At 37.1% G+C, this 20,405-nt stretch overlaps 1 protein-coding gene across 7 annotated transcripts in view; it reads left to right on the top strand.

The window, feature by feature from the left end:
* The window catches only part of ST3GAL6 (ST3 beta-galactoside alpha-2,3-sialyltransferase 6), a 68,461-nt gene that overhangs the window by 8,062 nt on the left and 39,994 nt on the right, over positions 1–20,405 (top strand). For 4 of the 7 annotated variants that reach the window (XM_058296010.2, XM_071214872.1, XM_071214874.1 and 1 more), the window contains one exon: positions 10,870–11,042. The exons of 2 other annotated variants lie outside the window; for them this stretch is intronic. The gene's annotated coding sequence lies outside the window, so the exon portion shown is untranslated. Of the gene's footprint in view, positions 1–10,869; positions 11,043–14,112; positions 14,240–20,405 lie in introns of all 7 variants that reach the window. One more of the 7 variants, XM_058296011.2, reaches the window with a different exon arrangement.

Genomic DNA, 20,405 nt, shown 5'->3' with positions numbered 1-20,405 from the left:
CAATATTCCTGTTCCTGTACCTTTCATTATAGGGTTCCCCAAGTATTATAGTTTTGTTATGAGAATTTTTTCTGCTCAGAAATCCAAAGAGTTTCTCTCACTGGTCTTTGAAGTTTGACATCTCATATTTTCAACCTTTGTTTTACTCTGACTTTTGAGTTTTAGTCAAGACAAGACTCACAGTGCTTTAGCCTGTGATGCTCTTTTGACATCTCAGTGCATTTCTCCTTCCATTCTACACTTCCCTATCCAAGCCAGATTATAACATGATCTCATTTTCTAGCTTCAAAACTTGTAACTGCAGACTTTGAACAAGCTGCCTAATTTCTTAGAGGCTCACCTTCCTTATCAATAAATCTAAAGTAATGTCCACATCACAGATATTATGACAATTAAAAAGAATATGCATATAATAGTTCTACATAGTTTCTGCCGAGTTGCAAACATCAACTCAATTTTACCTGCCGTTATTATTATTCTAACTCTATTATTATAGCTGTTATGATTACTGCATTCTTCTTCAAAGAGTTAGAAGAGAGCTTTTTTCAAAAAGCTCTGATTGACTTTATCTAGCTCTAACTTTTTCTCAAGTCTGTTTCCTCTTAACTGCTAACTTCACTTTGGACTGTTAATTTACCAATGTTGTTATATCATTAATTTTCTTCATTTAACAGGAACAAATATTTGAGCACCCATCATGTACTAAGCAGTATGTTACTATGTGGGGATCCATGGGCACACAGAGGAGTGTACTGTGAGAGTGTGCATGTGTGTGAGTGTGCACATGTGCTTTTAGTGGAGTTGGGGAAAGAATCTATTGAACAAGACAATCCTTTTTTTTTTTTTTTTGGAATAATCTAGGGGTAAGAAGTAAAAACTACTCGAGATGTACATTAAAAAACTTAACATCTTTTAGTAAACTTGATATTTTTTGTGGTTTAAAAAACATGCTGGCTAATGGTTATCCCTTTCTTGAAAGAGTTTAACATATCCTTTCTTTCTTAGCCTCTCCTCTATCCTCATCCCAGTATAGGGTGGGGATAAAAAGGGAAGACCTCCTTTAAGAGCAGAATCCTCACAGATGATTCTGGCTTATTGGGTAGGGGTGGGCTGTAGAGCATTCCAGGCAGCAGGGATGACATGATCAAAGGCACTAAGGCATGATACAGTGTCCAGTGGAATTGAGAATTGTACAAAGTTTGGTGGTGGTAGAGCATAACATTCAAAGCACAGCATTTAAGGAGATGAGGTGGGAGAGGCTGTAGGACTCAGTTTGATCAGACTTAGAGGCCTATGGTTTATAAATTTACACCTCCCTATGAACTTAGGGAGGTAGGTCTATCTAGACAGGCAAATTCTTCATATTGTTTCTCAAGTTAGACTAGGTCTTTACATACAACATGTCGAACATGTCTTCCATTTGCTCTTGTATAGGAAAATGATGAAAACATTAGTTAAAAGGATATATATTTGATAATTAAAGGTCTCATTTTTAATAACCAGAGTGCCTAAAGGATAGAAATATTAGTTTGAGTATGATTTATGACTTCTGAAACATGGGGTCTATATGAAATTTGATAGTAGAGATAGGTTTCAGACAGAACAGAAACAGCCAATGGGAACAGTCAGGGGCATCACTAAAAATTCATGGGCCTTGAAATTTTCACTCTAATAAACTTTACAAAATAGAAGTCCATGTGCTTCTCTTCACAGCTTCATTATTGTTCAATTATGTGTTTCATAATTTATATATGAATTTGGATGGTTATTTTTATTTTATTTTTTTTGTTTGACTTGCTATTACATTTTGGCTTCCTTCTATCTACTTCCATTTCCTAGGCACATTCAATTTTTTAACATATCAATAAGTTGTTTATAGTAAAATGTAAATGTAAATGTCTGAAGCATATTTGCTAGAAAATATTTTATGTTTTTACTCCAAAAATATTTCTCCCCCATTGTTTTGAGTGTTACCACATAGATTTTAATCAGTCTTTTGGTAGTTTTTTCCTTTCCTTGGAAATTAAGTATTTGGGTCCAAAACACTCTAACCATAAGAGCTTAAAATTCCCAGAGAGAATAAGATGTGAAAGAAAAAGCACTGGAACTTACGTGAACTGTAATTAGCCTGAAATTGGAATGTGTGGGAGAGGTCTGCAAGGAGGCTAGAAAAATGGAAGGGAAGGAAGAGTGCCTGGCATGTTTCCAGCGCTGTGCAGGGCACTGTGACCTTACTATGAGCCTATGCTTACCAACCAACTTTTTAGTCATTACCTTTGAGTTTGCCTACAGAAGTCACCAATCTGCCAGTTCTAAAAAATGTAGACCCCTTGGCACTTATGCTCTTCTCATTATAGATGAATTACTTTGGCATTTTAGTTACACTTCAGCCTTCTAGGAGCTGAATTCCTGTAAATCAGTGCCCCTAAGCCTGAATATCCCAGGTGATCTGACACTTCAAGTGTTTGAAGATATAAGTCTGAGCCATGAATTCTTGACATGACTCCATATGCTTTTCTGAGAATCTGCCTGAGTTGCTAAGACAGAGGTTTTTTTGGACAACAGCTTCTCTAATGATTTTTAAAGTAAAGTTTTTATGGAAATATATATTTGTGGTAAGGCCAGTCCTAGTGCAGCTTGCCGCCTTTCCCTGGGATTCACAAATACATCCCTTGCTCAGGACCAGGTGTGTTAGCCCAGTAGGGTAAAACACAGTCCCCTAAAAGAGAAGGGGACTATAAGTATGTTCTTTCCCCTATTGCCTTGAGCATAAGTAAACGTTCACTGGAGACAGTCTGACTCTGGTGGGTACCCTCAGACCCCGGTGGGAGCGGGGTTCCTCCACTGCGACAGTGCGTGGACACGAGAGGGGTGCTGTGCAGAGAACATCATCTTCCTGCATCATTGGCTGTGGGTCCCAATGCCCGCCAGCAAGGCTGAACTTGAGCTATCTCATCTCTATATTAATAAAACGTCTTTCCATCACAGCCTGTGTGAGTTGTGCTTTTGCTGGTGACCCCCACACGTGTATTGTGTGGTTTGGCATCTCTTTAGGCACCTCTCCTGACTGACAAGAGTACATATACCATTAAAATACACTCACGTAGCCATTTTCCAGATCAAGATATAGAACATTGCCAACACCCCCAAAGTATGTCGTGAGCTCCCACCTAGTCACCACTCCCCTTCTCACATGTAATTGCCACTCTGACCTTTATCACCATAAATATTTTTTCCTCTGTTCCTATTTAACTTTTAATTAGTATTTTTAAATAGGTATTCTGAATGGCTCAGGAGCATCCGGAGTCCCTTTGTCTAAGGATAAGGACAGGGCACTCCAGGAGGCTCTGCAGAGGGACTGGTGCTCGGACCTGTCCTCTCTGCATCTTCCAGAGTACACACGGCCGCTTGGTCCTAGCTTTATGCTGACCAAGCATTACCTGATCCCTCTGGACCAACTCATAGATTTCCCTCTGTTGCACATGCTTGCTCCCTGTCTTCGATGTGCCCATAGAAAGACAGAGGGGTTTCCTTATCGTTACATGACTTTTTCTTCATTTCTTGACCCTGCTTTTCACCAGCCCTTTCAGACTGAGCCAGTTTGGTTTCTCGACATGTCCTAGCCCAAACCTGGCAGAACAGTCTCCCCCTGCCTCCCCATCGTTGCTCCTGTGGTTCTCCCCTGACATGTCCTTACCCATTCTCCCAGACCCAGATTTGAGCCACATCCACCGTGCAGTTTTTCCCAGTTCCTGTGGTCCAGAATCATCTGATAGAAAAATAAAAATCAGCTCATTTTATATTTTAACTGAAACTCCTCTATTTCTTAGTGTTTTATATTGCAAATAAACGTTCTGTTTTGCCATACTTAGGCCTATCAAAGACCAATTCTCATTTGACAAAATAAAACAAAAAAGCCCGAGAGCAAAGAAGCCCAATACTTTGGCTTTAGTTAGTATTAATAACAGGGAACTCCCGTGTTGCTTTCTACTTCTATGTTCTTAGCATAGACTCAGTCCTTGGCCTCCTATGTCCCTAACCTAGAGTGCCAGCTGGGTCCAGATGCACTCTTCAGTTGCTCCTTCCTTTCTCATCAGAAGCAAAGAGCTGAGTGTTGGTTGCTGTGGGGAAATCTGCAGAATGTTTTTAAAAGCCATAGGCATAGGAAGTTTCAGAAGTTTTAACTACTCCTAGTTTTGGTTTCCAGTAGATTTTCAGTTTCTCATTCTCTTGCCAAGCCTCTTTTGACTTCTAGTATATGCTGTTTATGCTTGGGAAGTATTTTCCTTTTGGTGGAGGAGTACATAGAAGTTGCAAGTTTTAGACTGATCATATATTTTTCATAATATATGTATTATATAATTGCAAAAATAATAAAATTGTTTAATTTTAACTTTCACTTAGGAGATTAGAGTGAGGCAAAGGGTATTGCTTTTGTTAGTTTAATTGTCTTTGTTAAATGTATGACTGTATGGACTTGCCTTTAATATGTCTGTCCTGACTCAAGCTCAGATAGTTCTGACACCTTGAGATCAAATGGCGAATGATAGGTGGGTAATACATATCTGTGATGAATAGAAGGACATTGTATGGGTTGATGGAGCTGCTCCATCTGCTTGACCAATTATCTCATGGAATTATTGCTGGGATGAATTTCACTTGAGTTCAGAGCTGCCTCATAAAGCCTAGGATCATTTTCCCAGGGATTCCTTGGGATTGATCTGGGGATCTAGAAGTGATACCTCCTTGGTTTGCCTATGGAATGTGCTAAACTATTTGACTAGTTGTTTGTGAAAGTGTGGCTGACTGGTTGGACTCTGTTGTGACCACAGTATGCTGGAGTAATTTCTTTTGTTGATAAACCAGATTTCTTTGTTTATTTTCTTTCTGGGGTATGGTGTACTCTTCTTGGAAAATCTGCAAGAAGTGATTTCCCACTCCCTGCATCCCCTATCCCTTTAGAAGAGAAATAAATGTTCTTCAAATTTCCTTTTGTATTTTCTAGAGTGGGTTATTTTATAATGTGAAGAATGCAGTCGGTAAGTAGGTATCCATATTTTTTATGTTATACCTTTTGAGGTTTTCTCAGACACTTTTATAGAAAACAGTATTAAAGGTATAGAGGTTCCCTAGTTGGATCTTCACTATATTTGTAGACTTGAGTTCACACTTCATAATAAACATTAATATAATATCTTTAAGTTAAAAATTGGCATTAATTTGATCATTTACATTTATAGTCACCGTGTTCATGAGTATAACCAATTCAAAATCAAAGGCATTTCTTTTTTTCTTTTAATTTGTGCTGTTAATTGCATTCACAATGTTTTGCTACCATCACTACTACCCATTACCTAAACATTTCCATCATTTTAAATAGGAATTGAAAAACAAAATATATTGTGTTATTGGTTGATGAAATACTCAACCTTTCTCTAAACTTCAATTTCCTTATCAATAAAATGAGAATAAAGGCAGTGGTCATTTCAGTACTGGTATGAGGATTATATGACTGTGCACATGAAGCCCAGAACACAGTAGATTTCTTTATTTAATCATATGCCTTATCAAACATGGTCTCTGGCATGGCATAGGTCCTTCTCAGTTCCTTGATTTCTTTATAGAAACATTTGGTTTTCTTTAGGATTGTGCCTTAGCTTCTTTACAAAGAGCAAAGTATTCTAGAGTAACCTTTGGTTTGTTTATCTAAGTACTTCCTCAAATGCTCAGATTTTTTCTGCCCAGTGAGGTTATCAGAAAGAGAGTATGCTTGTAGAATGACTATTTTCTGCATTTACTTTCTCTTCAATATATTTTGTTTCAAGAGGATTATTGAGATTAACCTTAACTAGAAATATATTTTCTCATTAAAATTATGTTTTAAGGAAAAAAAAAACCTGGATTTAAAAGTGAAATTTTAATTTTAAAGTATTTCTACCAATTTGTTGGATTTACTGGTTTAAACTGTTTCTGCTCGGTTGATAAAGGAGATTTGGCACCAAGATGACATTTAGATAAGCACTTCTCTGAAAGCAACCTAAAATGTCTCCTAGTAGGGATAACATTGTGATACTGTTTGATGAGATACTTCTCTAAACTCAATTTCCTTATCTATAGACTGAAAATAAAAACATTTCAGTGTTTTTATGAAGTATACAACAAAGATTAGTTATTATTTTCATCATGGCCCTTCCTATCAGCCGCCTCATTTCTTCCATGTCTCATTTTCATTCTCACCTCATATATTTGCAAATTCCTGGAATGTTCCTTCTACCCTTGCTTCATCTTCTCCTTCTTATCCCTCACAGAAGCTTCCTGTCCCTCCCCAGACAACTGTAGTTAATAATTACCTGTGAACCATTTGCTAATTACCTGTGAATTATTTGTGAACTAATTTCCTTCTGGATAGTAAGCTGTTTTTCTTCTTCACTACTGTATCCCCAAGTGCCTATGACAGTGTCTGGCATATAGTAGGCATTGGATAATTATTTATTAAATAAATCAACTATGAAAAGTGAAAACTTTCAGTGTTAAGTTTACCAGGAAATGAATTCTGCACTTTGCCATAAGGATTACCCTACCACATTAAGATAGAAATCTTAATAGTAGATTAAGATTTAATAGTAGTAAATTATATGAATTCACAGAAAATATATCATATGTTTTGGTTTATTGGTAATAATGTTATAAGGTGCCCAAATTGCAATTCTTGTCGTATTTATAACTTGACTTTAGAGGATTTAAATTGTATTGTTTCATCTGATGGACAGTGGTATAAGTACTGTCATATATCTTCGTTTGCTACTAAAGGGAGTGCAATTTCCAACATTGTAATCTTAAAGTTTGATTTATGCTTAACTGATAATTTACCCTCAGGCTAACTAATTTCTTTCATATAAAAATAGCATAAGAGGTGAGGAGAGGAATTAAACAGGAGATGATATTTTCCAAGGGTCAGAATGATCTAGGTTCAGTCAGAATAAATTTACATCATAAGTAGTTTGAAAAAACGGCTTTTATAACTCAGATGGAGTGTTAATTTTAACTTTAAAGCAAACTAAAACAGCAAACCCTTTGGAACTTTCAGAGTTCGAAGAAAGGAAGGAAACTGGTTCCCACTTCAAGTTGTGGGTTTATTTACTCTGAGAGAGAAAACATAAGAATGCTTTCAAATTTGAGGAAGGGCTGTACATTCAGATATCAGCACATTTCTCCAAGAAAGGCATCACATAGAATTTTTAAAAACATTAAAATTTTAAACTATCTTCTGAACATTTGAGAGCAAGTTGCATACATCATAATCTTTGACCACAAAATATTTACATGTACATTTATTATGAGCAAAGATACTTACATAATTACCTTGAATACTGTTATCCAGTTCAAGAACCATAATGTTGATAGAAAGCTTTCATTTTATATTCCAGTTTTTTCTTATGTCCCAATGATGTCTTTTTGAGTCTTTTCTCCTTCATTCTTAAATCCCATCCAGTATAATGTATTGCATTTAATTGTCATTATCTCATTAGTTTCTCTCTCTCTCTTTTAAATTGTGTAAACACATATACAACATAAATCTTCCCATCCCAGTCCTCCCCAAGCATACCATTCAGTGGAATTAATCACGTTCACAATGTTATAGTATACTCACCACCATACGTTACTTTCACTTTTTCTTCACCCCAAACAGAAACCCTGCACTTAAAGCCCAAATTTATCAACTAAACAGAGGAGTAGAACAAAATATAAGTGAACAATAGGATTTCAAAGCACCGAAGGAATTTTTATTATCCACATGGTGACAAGGAGATAAAATTCCAGGGCTAGGAAAATATTACAAAGCCCTAATTGAGAAAGTAGACTATAAATTGTGACCCTGGACCCCAGAAAAAGCCAAAATAGATACAACCCTAGGTACTGGTTCTCCTGAAGGCTATGGAGATTCACAAGGTACATAATCATGGCAGATGGATTTGGAGCTCTGTGCCATGTCAGAAGGCCCTACTTTGGAATTTGTGCTCTTGAGTGTGATGGAGCTGGACTCAGATGTAACTTTTCTACACATGCCTCTTCTATCACTTTTACTGAACCTGTCGTTGGCGCTAGGGATGGTCCATACTCACGAGACTTGAATCTCTGGACTGCCCATGTGCCAGCTGAGCCCTGAGCCTCAGCAGAGTGGCGACTCCTACTCTCTGGTTCATTGGACTTACCCGTAGGTCAGCTAACAGGGAGGTGAAGATGGTCAACCACCACACCAGGGAATCAAGAGTGCCTACAACTGGAAGCAAAGGAATTGTATCCATCATCCATGTGAAATCTAAGCCCCCTCTTGATCTAGAAGTGGAGGGGACATTGCCATCCCAGGGTCCACTGAATGGAGGAATAAAATATGGACTAGAGTGAACTTACTGATATTCTACTATAAAACTATTGTGACGAGTAATAGAAGAAATTTTAGCATCGAGGTGGAGAAAGTGGCCACAGTAGTTGCTGAGGGCAGGGAGATGGTAGAAGAGATATGATGTGGGGGCATTTTTGGGATTTTGAGTTGCTTTAATGATATTGCAGGGTGAGATGCTGGACTTTATATATCCTGCCACAACCCACTGAATGTACTGGGGGAGAGTGTGAACTACACGGTAATCTATTAACAGTGTAGTGCAGCAGTGCCCCAAATTGCACTGAGTGCGATGAGGGTGCTGCAATGTTGAGGGAGGTTGTTGGTGTGGGAGGAGTGGGGTGGGGAGGTGGGGGGGATACAAGAACTTCTTATATTTTTTAGTGTAACAGTTTTTTGTGATGTATATATCTTCAAAAAATATAATTTACAGAAATGATGTGGTGGGGAGTGGAGAGTGGGTTATATGGGAACCTCTTATGTTTTTTGTTTTTATATGCTTTTAAATATAACATTCCTTGTGATCTATTAATTTAAAAAATTAAAAAAAAAATTGTGACCCTGGGAGATTTCACACTCCACCCCTTTGGAGACATGTGATTTTATAATAGAAATTACTGAGAAAAATTACTTTATAGCCATGTTTTCTTGCATTCTAGTTTTCAGTTAGCAAGTATGCTGAAGTCATAAATACCTGCATTTTATAATTCTGAGTTTACATTTTCATTCATTCATCAAGTCATCAGTGCACATTATTTGGTTTTAATTATTTGCCTATTCCGGTATTGAAATATTCTCTCCTTTAGAATTTTATAGAATTAGTTATTGCTCATAAGTGTGACCCTCCATCAGTGCAACCAGTATTATCTTTAGGCAGCCAGAACATAGCAAGTTCTTCCTAGTACTGAGCTCACACTTAAATTTTGCATTCACTGGCCTCGGCATAACCACTAATAGCCTGCAGAACAGAGTGAATTCCTTTTGCGAAGAGCTCTTCAAACCTGAGAATGGGCTGTTTTCTGCCTTTAAACTTCTCCAGGTTTAAGTAAATCCCATCCCCCCAGCTGTTTCTGGTATGGCATTATTTGAGGTTGCTTTACCTTACTATTCAGAGCAGATAATCATAGAGGACCCTTTCAGCTCTAAAATTATGATTGGTTCTTTATTCCAGCTGGTCATCAGTAATAATGAGTAGAAATGACAGAAGCCCAGGATCTGACCTTTGTATGCAAGTAGAGAGAGTTAATCTGAGGTGCAAAGTTATGAAAACAGTTTCTTCAGGTTCAAAATTCCGTCTCACAGTGGAGACCTGCCCTTCGTTACAATAGTAGCCACTTAAGTGTACCACTTTGCCTTTCTTCTCATTTCTAAATGGGTCAATCGCTTAGCATTTCAAAAGGGAAATATATATAGAAATATATGAAAATAAGTAAGAAACAGGTTTTTCTCAGAATTCTAATATCCATGTAGTTTGAGAAAAAAATCCCCTGTAATCCACAACTCAGCACATGAACAGATTTTTTTCTCTAATGCCTTTCAGTAATTTGTCATATGCATGTACATCCAACACATATAAAGTAATCTTAGTGTCTTCAACTTTAAAAATGTTCACTTTCTGTACTTGATAAACTAAATAGTTTTCCATGTTGCTATATGATTTTCATAACAAGCAAGCATAATAATTTCCTTATTAAAGGACACTGGAGTTATAAGTGGCTTCTGAAAATAAGATATTTGCCATTTTTTGATAGTTTTCTGTTTTGATATTTTTTTCCTAAGAAATTTCTTAATAAATATTTTCTATCACAACAAACAGAGACCATGCAGTTTTTGTTTGTTTTTGTGTCAAGGTTAGTCTTGCATAAATCAAGCTGCAGCAGAAGCAGTTTGAGATTTTCTTTTTCAATTTTCTTTTGAGAAAGTGTCCCACAGAACATCCTTAGACTAGTTGCTTTTCTCATTCATTTCCCATTGTTTCCTTTCCCCCACTTTTTTCTAAATATTTTTATTCTTCTTTACCTCCTCCACCTTTTGTTTCCTTCTCCATTCTTCTGAGACTTGTCAGAGCAATAGCTCCTTCCCTCATCTCTGCATTTAGCAATAGAGCTGTTTGTGTGTGGAGAGTAACTGAAAAATAAGACAGATGGTTCTTTCATTACCAGGTTCCTTTGGATTAAATGAGCTGGATATGTTACTTTTTTTTCAAGGAGACTGAAATGGATCCTTTGGAGAACCAGTCACAAACTACTGTAATATAATATGTGCTATTGGTGTTGCTTTTGGATTTTTTTAAAGCTTGCTTTTGCATTTGGTTTTGGTAATTTCATCATCCTTAAAGCATTTTGAGGGGATTGGAAGCAAGTTTCCTAAAACACTGTTTGGATTAAACATTTTTTTAAAATGGCTTTAAAATTTTCTTGTTGGCAGAGCTATTCTTATAAGAGTGATACCTTTGTGTTTTATTTCAGTACTTGCAAGTAAAGCAGAAGCACAACCGTCTGTCCTGGATTAGCTCTAGTAGAGAGTCTTCGACAATATAGTGGACAGTCTCCTGAGCCTTCCGCGTCTTTATCATTCCTTACCCATATTCTTCTCCTTCAAGAACAGAGAGCCTTTGGGAAACGGAGTCCTAAAAGTGCAGGTAAATAAATGCAACACTTCGGTTGTCTTGGACTCCTTTGAAGTGTGTTTGAATACTGGAAATATTCTTATACACTGTTTCTGTCTCTCATAGGTAGAGTTAAAATACCCTCCCCTTCCATATATAGAACTGCCTGTTAATGACTCTCATACTGGTTTTAAGGTGCCTGGAGGCCTATGAGAATAGTAATGTAACTAAAGACTCTTTGGTATTTCCCAAAATGGAGCAAGGAGGTCTTAAATATTATTTTTATTCTCAATCTGAAGGCCTTCTTTGACTGTTCTAAGCCAATATGAAAGTGAAGAGTAGGAACATTTCCAAGTTAAAAACAGAATACTAACTCATCACATATATTTTAAGAAGTTCTGCTGTTAACAAGCTGTGTAACCTTGGGCAAGAGACTTGACCCTCTCTGGGCCTTGTTTAATTCTAGATCCCTCTCTGTCTTAAAGTGTGGCAACTATAAGAATTTCATTGATGTACCTTAATTTAATTTTTAGGGTTATTCTCCTTAGTATTTCTGAAACCTCACATATAGATTTCAGATACCAACTTATAACTTAATTTTAAGAAAGCTCAAAAGCTCAAATGTACAACAGGAACATAAGCTCCTTTTTTTTTTTACCTATGAATCCATAGTCTTTCTGATTGATAAAGTTCATCAGAAAACAATTATTTTACTAGCAAATTTGTAACATTACAATTTTGTTTGGAGATTTTTTTGTGAAGGACATTTATTAACTGAGAACATTATGCTTTAGTGGTACAGGCAAATGTGGACATTCACAGTGTCTTAGGATTCAGTCTTTGGGGGTCTCTTGAGCTCTTGATTGTTGACACTTAGAATATTTGACTAAGGTTTGAGAACCCTTCCCCGGGGTAGTCCAGAACCACTGGGCTTGCAGAACTTGTATCATGAATTAGGCTGGTGGTAGGACTAGATTCTCAGGTTTCTTACTGCCAGCAATATCTTAATTTAATGTGATCTGGGCTGTAATCATCTTGGTGAATTTTGGTGCTGTCTTTCCTGACAAACTTTACATTTCCTAGCATTAATATGATAGAAGAATTTTGAGAGCCCTTGTAGCATAATGATGAAGAATATGAATTCTGGAGTTTGCTTGGGTTCAGATTCCAGCTTTGCCATTAACTTCTTGGGTATCCTTGAACAAGGTATAACTCTCTGCACTTTAGTATCTTACTCTGTGTGATAGGGATAACACTAGTACCTGTCTCCAAGAGTAGTTTTAAAAATTATAAGAATTTTACATCTAAAGCATTTGGAACAGTTCTGTCACATGTAACCAGTAAATTTTTTTTCTTTTTCCTTTAGAATTATTTTATTCAATCATAAATGTACAACAGCTTCTTAACTTCACACACGCACTTAAATTTTTTTTTTTAAAGGAAAATGTTATGTCTTATTACACCATGATCCTGGCTAATAGCTTTGCAAAATATTGAGAAAATTCTTAAAAAAGGTTTCACATGTTACCTGAAACTTACAAATTTAACATTACGAAGAAGGAATGCTTCTACACTTCTACAAAGACCAGTAGAAAGAAGCAAAAATTAAAAAGTTAAGGAACTGTCTCAAAGGCTTTTTTTTTTTTTTTTTATACAATCCTTCCTCCACAGTAAGGTAATGTTATTAAATAATCTAATCTATTCACAGAATGGCTCTACATCTGCTCTGGTGTCTTCTGCCATATCACTGCATATTATGTGTGACTGAGATAAGAGTTTCCTTAACATTGTTATTTCGATAACCTGAACCAGTAAATATTAACTATATTTATTGCCATCTGTTACATAGTGTTTACTCTTCTGCACCCATTTTAGCCCCAGACCGACAGATATTCAGCTCTCCATCCTTGTTGCCCATTGCGATTGACCATGATAGACTACTTTTACACATAGTTCTCAACATTTGAATCCTTCTCAACATTAGAGTGGATCTAAATTAGGGTATAAGATGAAACCTATTTGCCACCTCAAATTATTTGTAGGATTTTTAGTTTTATTTCTTTTCCTCAAAATATAAATTTGATATGCAAAGCTGGACCTGTTTCATATGTTTGTTTTTTTCCCAAAGTTTCAGCCCAGTTTTACTAAAAGCATAAAAAGGCATGGTTTCTATAGCCAGAATAGGGTTTGTTGTTAAATTCTAAAACAGGTTTTGTAAATGAAATGCTATTTTAAATTCCTTTAATTAAAAAAAAATTAAAACTAGTTGAGGAACTTACTTACCAAGTGCCAGACACTCTTCTATGTGCTTTATATTTACTCTTCACAATAGCACTATTAGGTACTTATCATTATTCCCCGTTTTACAGCTGAGGAAACTGAGTTGTAGAGAGGTTAAGCAACTTGCCCAGGTCCATACAACAAGAGGCAGAGCTGAGACTCAAACCCAGGGAATCTGACTGCCATGCAAACCATCTTAACCCCCAATTATACTGGACTGCCATGCCCAAAGAATAAATTGCCCGAGGAAGAAGGTGAGGCATAAGATGGGGAAGACCAAATTATAGAAAGATTTATCTGCCAGGTTTCATGTTTATTTGACAAACAGTGGGAAGCCACTGAAGGTTTTCCTGTGTTGTGGGTGACAGGATGAGAGCTGGGCTTCAAGAAGTTTATGTCAGGTACAGCACACACCTGCTTTAAAGGGAAGAAAGAATAGAGATCATTGCCAGTACCTGAGGTGAGAAGTAAAGAGAAGGTATGTTTAGGAAATGAGATTAAGAAAAGAGGTTGAGGGAAGTGGATGTGGCTCAAGCAATTGGACTCCCGCCTACCATATAGGAGGTCCAGGGTTCAATGCTCAAGGCCTCCTGGTGAAGGCAAGCTGACCCATGTGGCTAGCTGCCCCACACAGAGTGCTGGCCTGCATGGAGTATGGCCTCACTCAGGAGTGCGGCCCCACGCAGGAATGCTGACCCACGCAGAGAGCTGGTGCAGCAAGATGATACAACAACAAAAAAAGGACACAGAGGAAAGATAATAAAAGATGCAGCAGATCAGGGAGCTTAGGTGTGGAATAATTGCCTCTCTCCCACTCTGGAAGGTCCCAGGATCAGTTCTCGGAGCCGCCTAATAAGAATACAAGCAGACACAGAAGAATACACAGGAAATGGACACAAAGCAGACAATGAAGGGAGTGGGGAGAAATAAATAAATAATCTTAAAAAAAGGTAAGAGTTTGAGAACACTGCATTTAGGTGGGCAGAAAAAGATGAAGAGACCTTAGAGTAACAAGAACCAGGATGGTGCAGCACCAGCCAGCAGGATGTGGCACGGGAATTGAAAACCAGACAGGTCAAGGAGAATTGCACAGAAAGACTAGTCAGTTTAGAGATATTAATTAATTACTTCCTTTATTGACTTGTTTATTCACGAATAAGTGAATATTACCTTGTCACTGTGATGAGACAGGAATCGTGTTGGAGGCAAATCCACAGAAAAATTCTCCTGAGCTCCTGTTCAGCTACTTGTTAGCTAGCTGACCTCTGACAGGTTTACTTGGTTTTGTTTTTAACTTTTGTAAACCCTGGCTACCTCTTCTATAATATGGTGATATAAAACATTATTCTGTCTAAAAACTCTGAACACTGGTGGTTTTTCCAACTCTAAGATCTATAATTCTTGGGTCTGAGTAAGTTGTGAATAACATTAACTGGAATCATTGTTTCAAAGGTTTGACCGGTGATTCATTTGATACTTTTAGGTGAATAGGGAAGTGATGCAGAATGAAATATGTTTCCTATAGTTATGATCTGAAGAGAGGAATTCTAAAAATTTACTCTGAAGAATACTAGTAGTATGTAGTGGTAGATGAAAGGATAAAACTGAAAATAAGAGATAAAATGTCCAGGGATTTACAAAGGAACACAGTTGTTCCCTATAATGGTGAGGGACAATTTATTCAAAGTTATTTCTTTTCAGAAAGTCTGACTAATTTCTTCAGAGCAAATTGTGTTGCTCAGAAATTAAAAAATAAATAAATTGCAAAAAACTTTACAAGAGGCAGAATGAGACTTAGAATGTACTTCAGGTTCTCAAAAGCTGTTTTCTGTGAAGTTCTGATCTCAGGAGAATATAATTCCTCCTTTCTCTGACTGTCTCCAGCAGTGCTTCTCAAATACATAGATCTCAAATACATAGATCTTTTTAAAAATGCAGATTCTGACTGGGGGACAGGGAGAGAGCTGAGATTCTTCATTTCTACCAAGTCCCAGGTGATTCCAATGCTACTGGTCCAAGGACCACATTTTAAGGGGCAAGGGTCTAAAATAGTTTGCTTAATTTCTCACAGGAAACTCATTTTGAAAACAGTGAAACTTAGTTCCCCCACCAGATTGTGGGTTCTATTCACCATATCCTAAAAACACTTAGATAATGAGTGCTCAATATTTATAAGATAATAGATTTTTGCCTTGCGCAATGATTTGTATTATTCAGTGGCATCAATAATTTGAGTTGTTATAGGTAGGAGATTTTTCCTTTTAGCTCAAAAATTGCCACCAGAATCAATGTAAAGTTTTCTGATAAAATTAAACACATAGTTACAACGTGACATAAGAAAATATGCTAATTAAAGACTTGTTCTTGAATGTCTATTGCAGCCTTATTTATAATAACTAAAAACTGGCAAGAACTCATATGTCTATTATCTTATAAATGAATAAACAAATTATAATTTAATCATATAATGAATGGAATTTTACTTATCAATATAAGTAATGACCTCTTGATACAAGTAACAGTATGGGCAATTATTTCAAAAGCATTATGTTAATTGAGAGAAGCCAGAAATAATATACATACTGTATGATTCCATTTATATTAAATTTTATAAAAAGTAACACTATAGTGATAGAAAGCAGATCAGGTTGTTAGGGGCTAGGGGATGGGGGAAGGAGACTGCAAAGCAGAACAAGGGAACTTTTTGTGTCAGTGGAAGTGTTTAGTATCGTGATTTTTGTTGTTGTTACTATGAATGTATACATTTGCCAAGACTCATCCAATTGTACATTTAAAAGTGGCAAATTTTTTTTGTATGTAAATGTTATCTCAGTAAGGCAAATTAAAATAAATCAATATCATTAACCTGTTAAGCATATCTAATACTCCTTGGGGGTTAATATCAGATCAGTGGGATCTTAGTATAAGAAAATAGAGAAAATGTCCACTCTAGGAAGAGAAATGGGTTACTGGAAGAAATTATAAACAAACAATACGAATATAATAGGTTTTCTTAAAAGGCTTCTTGTCTGTTGGCACTGGTATTATCTAAAAGGAAAGATCTTGAAAACAGGAACTTAAGCTCATTTATTTTTAGCATCCAGTAGATTATGCTTTTAGCTGAATAATTTTAGTGTGTCCTGCTGGGCTATTAAAAAAACAAAACTCTGCTGAAATGTCATTTCTCTCCTTATAGTCTGCAGTGATCACACCCAACTTTCCAGAGAGGACTTGGTCATCTGCTTTGACAGTGAGAACTTAGCCTTAATTAGGGGAAAAGCTCCGTCTACATATGTGAAAGAGGAAGTCTGGAAAAAGCATTGACTTTTCCAAGAGGCAGTCAAACTGAGGTTTTCATCTGATATATTTCTTGAAAGCTGTGCTGTGTGCATATGCGTTTGTGTGTGCGTACGTGTGTCTCTGGGAAACTAGCTGCAAATCATTGTGTTAGCAGAATGTGGAGTGGAGGAAAGAGGAGAAAGATAAATATTCCCCTTCTGCCTTGCAAAAAGAAAAATCCATGTATTTATAAATCAACCAGAATTGATAGAGCTGTTTTATTTCTTTTTGAGGGGAAATAAAATTTAACTGTATTTCTCTATTACTTTATTCAGCTATATAAAAGGTTTTCCTTTTTAAGTTGGTATCAATTGGTAGTAGTTCATAACTTCAGATTTAAATTCAGCTTTTTTTTCAGGTATAAAATTGAATGCTGTTTAATATGTATGAGTTATTATTTATTTCTTTAATTATGGCCTATTAGAATTTTAAGTCTTCAAGGAGAAAATCCCATCATCCAGACAACTTATTGCTTAAGATTTATCTCTGTGAGCATTTTTTCACATTAAAATGTTTCTGTATTTGGAGTTTACTTAATAAATGCAGAATTTAATGTGTATCGTTCTTTTATTTCACATTTTAAAAGCTATTGCTAAGTTAATGGATTATTAAGTTCACAATGTTTTATTAATAGTCTAAAAATGAAGTAGTTATAGTTTATTTATGTACAGTTTAAAAGTATAGACTTTGAAATCAGACAAATTTGGATTTGAATTCTGTCCACTGCTCTGGGTATTAATCATCTCTATCATGGTGGTGATAATATCCCTGCTTTCATCATCTTGTGTGCAAACAGCTTAGTATAGTGCTGGGCATTTCATTAAGTGCTTAATCAATGTGGTCATCACCATCAGAGAGTGGTGGTCTTTAGCATGTAAATGAGGCTATTAGTGATAAGAACCATACTTTAATGAGGGCTAATAAAATGAATTGAGGAAGACTGGGGCCTTTAGATCCATAACTGAGGGGTCCTGTGTATCTCCCATCAAGCCTTGGGCTATCTAGACACAGATATGAGAGGCTAGAGCTGGAGGATTTGTTGTTCTAGGTTTGTTAACCTGGGTATGTTATTGCAGAGAATAATCACAGTCTGAGCAATAAGGACAGAGAGGAAGGAAGGCAGGTTGTAAGATCTGCTAGCTATGTTCTGGGTGGTCTCAGGCTGTGTCAGTGTAAGTTGGAGACTGGTGGAGATCTGAATGGAGGGCATTTCTGAAGGCTGAGTGGACATGGTCTGTCAGTAAGGCCACCAGGTAAGCATGTGGAGGTGAGCCATTTTCAAGGACACCTGGCAAAGGGAACAGTGTGGCTGAAATCTAGCCCATGCCAAGCTCTGCATCCATAGAGCTTTGTGGGCCTAGAGGGGGTGTCTTTTTCTAATGTGCACAAAGATGCAAGTTGTGGGGTAGTATTATTGTGCAGCAGCATGCTGGCTATGAGAGCAAACCAGGCAGCAGAAGAGTCACTGAGAAAGCAGGGAACATAAAGGTATCTTTCCATAGAAGGGATGAGGATGTGGCTTAGGATCCTACTTACCCCAAATTGGAAACTTGGCTGCAGAGCTGTTGGAGTGCTAAAACAGAAGAATGTGGGCATTGGAAAACCAAGATATAATTCAGGGACTCAGCAGCAGCAACCCAGGTACAGCAGATGAGATGTCCAAGGTCAGCATGGGATTAGCATGGGACCAAGCTGTTCAGCTGCCAGCAAAGGGCTCCTTAGGTACCATTTCTTGGGGGCAGGATCAGTCCCAGAGCTTGGAGTAGGGCTCAGTTTACTGATTAGGAAAAGTGTGCAGCTAGATTTAGAGGAGACTGGAAGCAGAAGGTCAGGCAGGCTGGGTCCATACATGCTCAGCATCTGGAAAAATGAAGACTAAGAAGGTGCCTCTGTTGGCATTGTAAGCTACTGATTTAGGAAGATACTGCAGGGTTGTTGTGCTTGGTAAAGAGAGGAATATTTTCAGAATTACTGCTGAAAATGGCCTTTGTCTAGGAGTTGTGGGAAAACAAGCGCAATTTGGGTTTAGAAAGCATTAGAGGTGTCTAATTAAAAAAAACAAAAACCTGACCATTTTTCATGTGTCATTCCATAGAACTGCTTTGTTTTTATAAACAATGCCAGCATAATTAAGAACAGGGTTGAAAGAAAAATGGTTTTATTCCAGTAGTTTAGATCATAAAGACTGTAAACTTTCTCTTCATTTCTCCAGTCCTATGTAAGGAACTGAAGGGATTGAGATGTTAGAGAAATGTTCTAACCTGTTTAGCCTTTATCAACAAGTTGGACCTGTTGATAAAGGCTCATACCTGGAGAGAGGCAGTATAATGTATGGCTCTAGTCTGAAAGATTCAGGCTTGTGTTCTATCTCTTCTGCTTATCAGCTTGGGAAAGTTACTGCTCCTTACCTGTAAAATGGGAATTGTAAGTTTACTGCTCCCTTCACGAGTTGCTTGTGAGGATAATGTGGATAATGCACCTAAAGCATTTAGCGCAGGTCTTGGCACATCCAAACAGGCTAATGATTATAATCAACCACTCTTCACTGGGCATTTAGCATGTGCTAAGGCATTTAAGGTAAAACAGTAATGCAGGGCATCTAGTTCTGGGATCAATAACTGTCTTCAACAGTGATCTACTTAGCATCTTCTGTGACAAGTATAGTTAGAAGTGCTAGAAATAAAATGACAAACAAGGTAGACAAGGACCCTGCTCTCATGGAGCTTGCAGTCTAGTTGGGATAACTGTTGTAACATCTGTTATGGTGTCTGTATTTCAGTAAAACTGTGTGTGTGTGTGTTTTTCTTCAGTGGCTCTGCTGAGTATCCTAGAACAGTAGTTCTCAAACTGTAGTGTGCAAAATAGTCATATTGGGGGATCCTTGTTTAAAGTGCACATTTCTGAGCCCCAGAGATTCAGATTAAGTAGGGGCTCAGGACTGTGCATGTGCCAGAACTCTAGGCACTGAGGGACACACTGAAGGAAGTTTTATTTAGACTCTCTCTTTTGGGTTCCCCTCATTCCTTTACTTTTGAGAAGCAGGTGGCACCAGGAAGAAATGGTCAGACCATTGGTCTATTTCTGTGTCCCTTAACCTACGTGACTTGGGACAAATTACTTAACCTCAGAAGCCTTCAGTTTCCTTATTTAGCAAAAGAAGGATAAAAATACCTGCACACACATTTAACAAGCTTGCTGTGAGCCTTAAGTTGAAGTGATGTGCTCCACACAAATATGATTTTAATATTCAAGAGAAGGTAAAACTGTTGTCAAAATTGAGCTCAGTTTGGCATATATAGATTATATTGGGGTTATATATCATAATTTGAAAAGTAATGAATATTTGATCTGTGCCAGTGCTCTTCCTTGTTGCCTTTTCCCCATACCTTAGATAGATAATTCCTTTGTGACTTAAACTCTGTAAAGAATGTTTTAAGGGACCCTGGTTTTAGGAGCAGCTGCAGCCAAAAAGCTGGTGTCTGTTATGTTTAATGTCAAGTCTTGAAACTTGATCATTTTGGTAATTGAAGCTATATTGCAGGCCTTATGTTTTTTTTTAAAGCATGCAATCTATGTTAAGTTCTAACAGGTTTTCCTCTGAATGCTTTTGCTGAAAGTTTACATGGCTATTCCATTTATTGAATTGTAATTAAATAATTTGTTTATTTGTGGAAGCTTTTTCCTGCAAGCAAGCAGAGGAACTCTGCATGTTTATCACAGGGATATACTGGCTGGCCTGAGTGCGCTTTGCAACCAGAATATGGAAGCTTTGTGTTG

Source organism: Dasypus novemcinctus, chromosome 4, assembly GCF_030445035.2.
Source record: "Dasypus novemcinctus isolate mDasNov1 chromosome 4, mDasNov1.1.hap2, whole genome shotgun sequence".
NCBI lineage: Eukaryota > Metazoa > Chordata > Mammalia > Cingulata > Dasypodidae > Dasypus > Dasypus novemcinctus.
This window is presented reverse-complemented; position numbering and strand designations above follow the sequence as displayed.